The sequence below is a fragment of the Bos mutus genome, chromosome 18, assembly GCF_027580195.1.
Source record: "Bos mutus isolate GX-2022 chromosome 18, NWIPB_WYAK_1.1, whole genome shotgun sequence".
Classification (NCBI taxonomy): domain Eukaryota; kingdom Metazoa; phylum Chordata; class Mammalia; order Artiodactyla; family Bovidae; genus Bos; species Bos mutus.
In genome coordinates, this window is record NC_091634.1 from 55312060 (window position 1) to 55322669 (window position 10610).

At 38.2% G+C, this 10610-nt stretch overlaps 1 non-coding gene across 1 annotated transcript; it reads right to left on the bottom strand.

Annotated features, from left to right (window-relative positions):
* Positions 1-215: 215 nt before the first annotated feature.
* TRNAW-CCA (transfer RNA tryptophan (anticodon CCA)) lies at positions 216-287 on the bottom strand. The gene has a single exon. It is a non-coding gene; the product is annotated as a tRNA-Trp (tRNA).
* Positions 288-10610: the final 10323 nt, after the last annotated feature.

Sequence of the window (10610 nt, forward strand, 5' to 3'; positions counted from 1 at the left end):
TGTGTTCAAGTAGTACTTCTAAGTAAACTCTGAAGTGAGGTGTGTAATCCATAGAGGAACCAATAAAAATTTATACAAATACAATGAAGTGAAGTTGCTAAGTCGTGTCTGACTCTTTGCGACCCCGTGGACTGTAGCCTACCAGGCTCCTCCGTCCATGGGATTCTCCAGGCAAGAATACTGGAGTGGGTTGCCATTTCCTTGTCCAGGGGATCTTCCCGACCCAGGGATTGAACCCGGGTCTCCTGCATTGGAGGCAGATGCTTTAACCTCTGAGCCACCAGGGAAGCCCCAAAACTCCATTCAGTTCAGTTCATTTCAGTTCAGTTGCTCAGTCGTGTCTGACTCTTTGCGACCCCATGAATTGCAGCACACCAGGCCTCCATCGGAGAAGGCAGTGGCACCCCACTCCAGCACTCTTGCCTGGAAAATCCCATGGACGGAGGAGCCTGGTAGGCTGCAGTCCATGAGGTCTCGAAGAGTCTGACACGACTGAGCGACTTCCCTTTCACTTTTCACTTTCCTGCATTGGGGAAGGAAATGGCAACCCACTCCAGTGTTCTTGCCTGGAGAATCCCAGGGACGGTGGAGCCTGGTGGGCTGCTGTCTATGGGGTCACACAGAGTCGGACACGACTGAAGCAACTTAGCAGCAGCAACAGCAGCAGCAGCAGGCCTCCATAGCATAATAGATAAACTGGAGTACTAAAAGTTGTTCAAATAACCTAAAAGAGAAAGACAGACAGTGGGACGGAAAACAAATGGAACAATCAGAAAAGAAAGATATAATTGTAGAATTCTGATTTATCAACAGTTACATTAAATGGATACAGACTAAGCACACGGAGAGATTGTCAGAATTCTTCAAAAAATGACCAGTAATTTCTGTTTTTGAAAGATGGAGTAGATGTATGTTTCCTTATTCTTCCCATGGAATATAACTAAAAGTCATGCAAATTATATGTACAAACCCAAGAAGACTTTGACAGATGGAGTAAATCAGGCAGATTGCCCAGGGACCTTGGGACCCAAGGAATGACATGAGTGTAAGTTACCTGGGTTTCTTTTTTGCCTCCTATATCCCAGACTAGGAACTGAAGAAGCTGGTAATGCAGAAATGCCGATAGGCACAGAAATGAAAAACAAAAAATCCAAAACCCTATGCTTGAATCCAAGGATCAGGAAGGGCCAGCCAGCAAGATGGAAACACTTTGAAAATAACCACTGTACTCTAGCCAACTACTAGCAACCAGCCACCCTCATGTGGACAGGCAAACCCTATGGAGAGACACCTCCAGCTGTGTTTATTAGCTCTCTAGTCACTTCCACTAAGGAGCCAGAAATACCATGTAAACATTAATCCAAATAAGCAAGAATGTTAATATCTCATAAATAGACTTCACAGCAAAGAAAATTACCACACATAAAAGGAAAATTATTTAAGGATAAAATGATCAATCCACAGAGAAGATACAGCAAATCTAAAAAGGTATGCATCAAACAACAGAGCTGCAAACTATAGAAAGTGACAGAATTAAAAGAAATAGACACATCTTCAATAACAATTGAAGACTTCAAGACCCCTTTCTCAATGATTGATAGAAGAATAACAAAAACTACCAGCGATAAAGAACTTGGCATTATCAACCAACAGAATCTACTTGACATTTACAGAATTCTCTAACCAACACCAGTGGAATATATGTTCTTTTCATGTACCCACAGAGCATATACCATCCTGGGCAATAAGACAAACCTCAACAAATTTAAATGAACTAAAATCAAACAGAGTATGTTTCCAGGGGCAGTGGAGTCAAGTTAGAAATCAATAACAGATAATATTAACATCTCCAAACACTTGGACAATAAACAACACATTTCTGAATAATGCATGAATCATAGAGATCTTAAGAGAATAGAAATACAGTGAACTGAATGGAAATGAAAATACAACATATCAAAATTGTGGGATATAACTAAAGCAATGATGAGAGGGAAATTTATAGCCATTAAATTATTACATTAGAAAAGGTAAAACATTTTAAAGCGAGCTCTCATATCGAGAACTTACAAAAAAACCAAAGGAAGCAGAAGAGTGTAAATCATAAACATAAGAGCAGAAATGAAACACTTAAAACCAGAAGACAATAGAGAAGATCAGAGTTGGTACTTGGAAAATATCAATAAAATTTGCAAACTTCTAGAAAGATGGACAAAGACAAAAATGGGAGAAAACACACATAAGCAGTATCAGAATGAAACATGGACTGTCACTACATACTTTGCAGAGATTTAAAAAGTTAGGGAATAGTATGCACAACTTTGCATGCATACAGTTTACAGTTTAGATGAAATGGACCAAATCCTTAAAATCACCTGCCACAAAAACCCAGTTTGAAATACATAATTTAAATAGCTGTGTACATATTCAAGACATTGAATTTATAATTTGAAAATTCCCCGAAAGAAATTTCCACTGGAGATTCACCAAAGAAATCTGCAAAAATGTTTAAAGACTAATTAATATCATTTATACACAATCATTCCAAAAGTAGAAGGGGGAAGACATACCAATTCATCTTATGAAGTTAGCATTATCTTGTTATAAAAAACAAAGACAGTATTAAAAAAGGAAGAGAAGGAAACTATAGACCAGTATCTTTCATGAGTGTACGTGTAAAACCCTTAACAAGATATTAGCTAATAGAAATAGCAATTATAAAGAATTATAAGCCATTACCAACTGGAGTTTATCCCAGGGAATGCAAAGTTGGTTCATCATTCAATAGTCAGTCAGTAGTCAATAGTTAACAGACTAAGGAAGAAAAAATAATCACATGATTAATAATTGATGCAAAAAGAGGAATTTGACAGAATTCAATACCAATTCATGATTAAAAAAAAAAAACAGCACACTTGGAATAAAAGGGAATTTCTATAACTTCTTAAAGTGTTAGTCAGTCATATCCGACTCTTTGCAACCCCATGGACTGTAGCTTTATAAAGAGTGTGTAAAAAGCTACAGTTAATGTACTTCATGCTGAAAGACAAATGCTTTTCTCCAAAAATTGGGAAAAAGAGAGGATGTCCTCTGTTGCTACTCCTTAACACAGTGATGGACCAGTTAGCCAGTGCAGTAAAGCAAGAAAAGGACTGAAAAGGCAAATGATTTTCAAAAGATTGAAAATCAAGAAATAAAACTGTCCCTATTTGGAGATTATTGAATATGTAGAAAATGCCATGGAATCTATGAAAACAACTTGTAGAAATGAAATCTTCAGGTGTAAATATAACAAAACTTGCATAGGATTTGTATGCCTCATACTATGAACTGCTGATTGAAGAAAAGGAAGATCAAAGTAAATGAAGGGATGCCAGTTCTCTCCAAACTGATGTACAGGATCAATTCCTGCCAAAATCCCAGCAAAATTTTTTGAAGATTCAGAGAAGATTATTCTAATATTTGTATTGAAAAACAAAATAGCAGAGACAATTCTGAAAAGGAAGAATAAATTTGGAGAAACCACTGTACTAAATTTCAAGATATATAGCTACAATAATCAAGACTAGGTTATGTTGGTGGAGAGCTAAATATATGGATCAATGCAACAGAAGAGAGAACCTCAAAATAATCCCACGCAAATATTCCCAGCTGATTTTTGTCAAAGGTGAAGAAGCATTCGGTGAAGGAAACATGGCTTTTTCAATAAATGGTGCTGGAGAAAATTGAACATCCATAAACAAAAGAAACAAACTAAATTAAAGCAAAACAAACAAAATGCTAGGCATTTGTTTTGCCTCTTGAAACTGTGGCTTGATATCTTTTGTTCATTTCAGGAAACTCTTATTCTGTTTTTCCAGTTTTCAGTAATTACGATAAAAACATTTTTTATGAATGAATAAAAAGTATAGCTTTGTCTAAGGTGACTGAGTGAAAAATGTTTAGTCATCATACTCTGCATGTATATTTCCATCCATACAATTACAAATACGGAAACAAAATGACGCAACTATATATGGTGTTTCCCCTTTATTGTACCCTATGTGATCTCTACCGGGTTCTTACTCTCAGAATCTACTGATTATCATTTAGGATATGCTTGGCTAATTTTTCTATAAGTTTTCTTTCTTAATTAAACCCATGTGAGGATGTAAGCAGTGAAATATTCTCTCCAGACCCTTAAAAACTAAATATAATTGGTATTGGGGAAGTCTGTGGTCCTTCTGTTAACAATTTCTTCTCTCTCATTTTTTGTTAGCTGGGCATAGTTTTCCAAGCACTTTGATATACCCAGCCTCAGTTGCCCTCACAGCGACTCCTTGAGCCTGTCAAGCTTGTAGATACAGTCTCTGAGGCAAAAAAGCCAATTAACAGAATAAGAGTCCAAAGTGATAAATCCCATTTCATATCACTCTGAAATTTCCCAGGATTTCTCTGAGTGCCTGTTTTACACTCTTCAGTTTACCTAGTTCCAAAATATCATAGTCCTTCCATGGATACAGTAAGTGCTCCAATCAGAAACAAAGATATCTTCCTTTTATGCTGTTAGGCCAACTGCATACAAGAGAGAAGACTTTGTTATCTACTTGTAAAGAGGGAGGGTTCTCATCTTCCTCCCAGTTGACTGCTGCTTCCTAAGAGAACACCAGACATCGGAGAAAGAGCCGTCCTGCAAATATAATATTTTGATTGACCACTTCTCTTGCAGTGACTCAGTAGCTGAGATGGGTAGTCTGCAGATCCTAGAATCGTCTGGAGATTGTGACCAGGCTCCCAAGTGGAATTGCTGTAAGCCTTGACTAGCAAGAAGCAGCTTACATTATGGAGTCTTGGGCTTTTCTTCTGACCACTGTAGGGATTAAGAGGACAAGGTAAGTGAGGAAGCACAACTGAGGCACATGTTTGGAAGGCAAAGTGATGGAGATAATATATGAAGCCTCAGAGTCCTTCTTGAGGTGAATCATACTTACATAGGGGAATTGTTCCTTCAAAAATATTGATGGAGTGTTTGCACAAGAACCATGGGAATACATGGGAATGCAGTGAATAAAATAGGAATAGCCCTGCTTTCATAGCACTTGGGGCTTCCCTGATAGCTCAGTTGGTAAAGAATCCACCTGCAATGCGGGAGACCTGGGTTCTATCCCTGGGTTGGGAAGATACCCTGGAGAAGGGAAATGCTACCCACTCCAGTATTCTGGCCTGGAGTGTATAGTGCATGGGGTTGCAAAGAGTCAGACACGACTGAGCAACTTTCACATAGCACAGTCGTAAAGAATCAGACACTCGTTAGGTGAACAGATGTGAAGGTTGAATAGAAGGGAAAGAGTGGGCAAGAAAATGGAAGATGTTTCAAGAGAACTAAGATTATTGCAGTTTGGTGTGACTTTAGCTGTGGCTTTTCCTTACAGAATGGGAAATGAGTTCTCTAGCTAAAACCTAGTCTTACTTTGAAAAACTAGGTCGAAGTGCTTAACTTGAAATTTAGAGAATCACCATGACTGTTCCCCCACTGGCTCCCTGCTGTTTACTAGTGTGTTTATGTAGAACACTGACTTCCTATACACAGGCAAGAAGGTGTGGCTAACTCAGATTTCTACATTTTGTCTTGCATGGCAAGTTGTGAGTCTGTCCGTCCTGAGGCAGACAGCACCCTCAAGTGGCAGTGAAGATGAGCACTCTACCTGCCTTACTGAAGGTGCATTTCTGCCATTCCCCCTGAGGTTGCAGTCAGCTGGGAGAAGAGTCGGCTGCAATTCTGAAACCACATAACACAAGGAGAGTGCTAGTTCTTACCAAGAACTCACTTATTATCTAAACATTAATCCTTTTAATTTGCCTCCAAAGCAGTTACCTGGTTGAGAAAAATTACAAAAAAAAAAAAGAATGAGGACTATACAAAATGGGAAATGTTCTGTCTTTTCCCTTTCAACCCCACCCCCAGAACACTGGGCAGCAGAAGGAAGTTAGTAAGTGGATCTGCTGGAGTAAACAATAGAAAGTTAACTTCTTGACTCTTCTAAATAAGTGTTGGAATAAGACTTTGACCTGTTACCAAATAGCCAGTCTGCTTTAAGTGCTCACCTGTCTGGGATTTAGGACAGAATAAGGAGGGTTTGTGCCCCAGGGAGGGGGACTGCTGTGGTTCACATCATAATGTCCCAGGACACACCAATTCCCCTTCTTCCAGGGGGAAAATTGGGATCCTCTGCACAAATGTGTTGTGATTTTCAGCATATTCAATTTTATTTAGCTATTCTGTAGAAATCTAAAGATTTAAGAAGGTGCCAAATAGATGGAAAGAACTGGTCTAAATGACAGAAGACCCAGAATGCAGTACCTACTTTTCTTTCTGCCTAAATAGGAAGAATGGCTGAGTCCGGGGAAATGACCCTGTGATGTTTTTAAGAATCCTCTAGGTGGCGCTGTTGCAATACATATCGGCTAGAAAAATTTTAAGCACTTAACTATCAAACCAAAACTTACTGAACGTCTTATATTCATGGTAATTGTTAATATGATCCTACTGATAATTTATACCATCACATTTACATCTTATTCTCCTAAGAGTGAGCCTATACACATAAATTCCACAACAAAGTAATTTCAAGAGTTGAAACTTCTCTGGTTATTATTGCATAAAATAATGGACTTCCTGTGTGGCTGAATTCTTCCACACATGTTAAAACTGGCTGCAGGATTAGCTCTTTCAACCTCAACTTGCGTTGGATGGTGTAGGACAGTGCCTTGTACAAAGTGGGTGCTAAATTAATATTTATCAAAGAAATTGATTCTATTTTGTTTTTCCTCTTTCACTACTGATTGGAAATGACATGACTGCCTGGATTAAGGTTTTGCAGTGCTGGTCAGACATTGCATCTTATCTTTGCTAATGCTAATAAAAAGACTGGGGGGCCATTTTTTCTTTATTTTTGAAAATAGCCTGAGGTATGTGTGTGTGTGTGTGTATATATATATATATAAATGTGTATATATAAATATATATATAAATCACTTCTTCATTTAAAAGCAAATTAGTTTTTAGGTTGGTTTCATTGAAATGCAGGAATGGCATGAAAAATCATGTTTGATAATTGCTCAAATATTAATCAAGATTTTATTAAAATCAATATTTGATATGCTGCTCAATTTAATTAAACTAAACCATAGAGAAATGGCTAATAAATGAGCTTGAAAATCAATCACAGGATAAGCTATGTTTCTTTTAATTAGTTTAACCTATGAAATGTTGGGTTAAGCAATTGCTGACCACAAAAAGAACAACAACAAAAATCACCACTTTTATTTCTACAGTATGAACAGCTAATATGAATGCACACATACTCTGTGCCAGGCACTGTGCTAAACCTTGTATATTTAGTTTCTCCATTTATTTTGAAACAAAATCTTACAAGGTCTGTCTCCTCAGTTGAGCCAGCTGAGGAGTATCCCAGGTCATTCAGCCAGTAAATGGCAGAGGTAGGTTTTAGCACAATGATCCAGCTCTTCCCACTCCGTTAAATTGCTCACAACGAGGAAGAAAGAGAATGTGGCTAATTTTAGAAAAGTTCATTGGTGATCATTTTCTTCCTAAGAGAAGTATTGCATTTAAGACGGCTGATGGATGAGAGGGGGAAACCCAAATCAAAAGGCCTGAGTGTTGACTTAGCAACTCTGAGTCTCATAAACTGGGAAAAAAAAAGAGGTTCTTATTTTTTTGGATAGATACAGAATATGATTATTTACTATATAATTTATGTTTATTGAGAGTGGCAGAGATTTATGGCTTTAGTAAAAAAATGTTCTAATTGGGATTAGCTAATGAAAAAGTGGTTGCACTGGAGAAGGAGAAAGTCGGAAAATGTGATTTCAGTGGAGGTGTTTCTTCTCTCCTGGGAGGCCAACAGAAGGGCTAGTGTGACACACTAGGGCAAGAATCACACTTTTAATTAGGCCTTCAGCGTGCGGCCTGCACTCTTGGTTCTAAGTATTAGCCATCCAAAGAATCGGCTCTAGGAAACTAAAGATATTCTTGTTAAATACCACTGACAAAGAAAACTGAACTGCAGCTTCAGTTCAGTTCTGTAATAAGAACCTCCCTCATTTTTCTTTAGTGCTTGTTCAGTGGGATGAAAATGAAAAACCAACAACAGTCACAACTACATAACTGTGCGACTTCTCAGCTCTGGGTAATTCTCAACTTCTAAGGCTGAGGATAATTTTTCTTTCAACTCACGGCTTCCCAAACAACAGTCATTCATGTATCACATGCACAGTTTTTGACATCTCCCTGTACCTCTCGTGTTACTTAATATTTTCACTGAAAATGGTTCATTTTTAAAAACTGAAATCAACTACATCTATTTTAGAAGGAGACTTTATGTCACGACCACAGATGGAAGCTAAAGTTACTTGCACTAAGAAGGATATGAGTGAAAAGAAATATAGTTAGGTCAAAACACTGTTATCAAATTTTAACTCCAGGAGAGTACCCAGAGGCCATAAAGACATACTTGTATCAAACTGAGACTTTCTCTTTTATTGTATCCAAGGAATAAAAAAGATTTGAAAAGGGAATGATTTTTTTTCATTACGTGAATCAATTTTGTCCAGCAAAGTGTCTGTATACCACTTAAAATCATGTTCCCCACCAGAGGTGCATCCTCCAATCTTTATGATCAACATCCCGTGAAGCTTTGTCTGCTGGTCACACAAGCCTTTACTGCTTCCCCCCACCCCCTGCCCTGCCCTTTCTTTACTTCTTGGCTTCCTCCTCAGTAGTATTTGAACCTTGCTCTCCACCCATCCAATGCCACTGACCTTATTTCTTAACATTTAGAGAATGCTGTAAGCAGACAGACTTGGGATGGGAAGCAGATTACAAAGTGAATGGTTTCTATTATTGGTTAACACTTCTGTTCTCCATATATGATGTTTGAGATAATTTTTCTTTAACCAGATGTGGCAAGCTTCTAAAAATAGTAAAGTAAACATTATGAACATGATGTCTGTTACCACTCCTGACTTCATATACCCAGTTCTTGCCTCCAGAGGCAATCGCTGTTATCACTTTTTCTGTATTCCTTCAGAGGAATTCTGTGTATGTGCAAGTTTACTTGAACCCATATCCCTCTGCTTAAATGTCACACAAATGGAAACACACTCTACGTGTGAATGGATAGAATGCTACATTTTGTTTATTTTAATCCAACAAAGTGTTTTGGATGTAGTTTCATATTAGTATCTATAACCCTAGCACATTCTTTTGAATACTGCGTAGGTAGACTCTTTGCATATGGACAGGGAGGCCTGGCGTGCTGCGATTCATGGGGTCGCAAAGAGTCGAACATGACTGAGTGAACTGAACTGAACTGAATCCCCTTACTATGGGCACTTGGGTCATTACTTTTCCTTCTGTAAACAATGCTGTGTGCAGTATCCTTGCATAATTCTCTTTGGGCCCATGATGACCATTAAGAAATAAATCTGATGCTGCACAGTCCTCATTCAAGTGGATGGAGTTCTAATTATAATAATTAGAGTGGGCAAACATAGGCATAATTCTTTCAGGAAGATTGGCTTTCTCTTCTTTTTCCTTATGCATAATATAAATCTGTCTTTGCCGTGGTGCCCTGCACAGTGTGAAGCATCTTGATGTGCATGTGTAGTTGTGGGTTCTAAGTTATGTTTGTTTCATTTGTCTAATACTGTTTATTTTTTCCTTGTCATGATCACGTTTGAAATTAGCCCTATAGTTTTGTGCGCAGTGCTTGTCTCTTTCAGTGGATGACAAACTCCATGAAGCCAGGGAGGGAGCTGGGGTTGGTGAAAAGTCCTAAACTTCTTTGACCTTAGGGAAAATTATTGCCATATAATTTTACTAACAAATAGACACACATTCCTAGTGCAGCCTGAAAGGGAAATATGAAGGGAAAAAAACAGAATGGGAAAACAATCCATGAGAGTTAGGGTTGCTATTTCTGACCAAACTGGAATTGGGAAATACCAAGAGTCTCATAGGAGATCTTATCTCTCTGGAAGACCATCCTGTCCTCTTGGCTGAAGAACTGGCATGTGTTTCTGTGTATATAATACTTTCAGACCCAGACAGAGGGCCAGTCTACCTTCTGACTTAGCCTGCCATTTATTATCATTCACAAGGTGGTGTTAGATGCTCAGCTTTTAAAAGAACTGGCTTTTCAGCAGTATTTTTACCCTTGAGAGTGTATAGAGAGAGCTCTGTGTTGTATATTAATCAGAGATTTCACGACTCTCTTTGAATGGTATTCGAAGTGTGTCTGGGAGTGTGGTGAATGAAATATGCCCAAAGTGTGCTCTATTATTTATTACTCAGGAGTCTTTCCATCTGAGACATAGGCTGAAATTAAAGGAACCAAATACCTACCTTTAATAACTCAACATTCTTCACAGCTTCTGCTCCGTATATACCCCTCACCCCCAAAAGGGGTGATACCTCCTCTTGATACCTCCTAAGAGTCAGTTTGTATCTAAAGTTGTACTAAAATTTGTATTTTTAAATTCCCCAGTCTTTCTGTAGATGTGTAGACCTCAGAGCACACAGTGCTATGCAAACATTTAACACACATGCC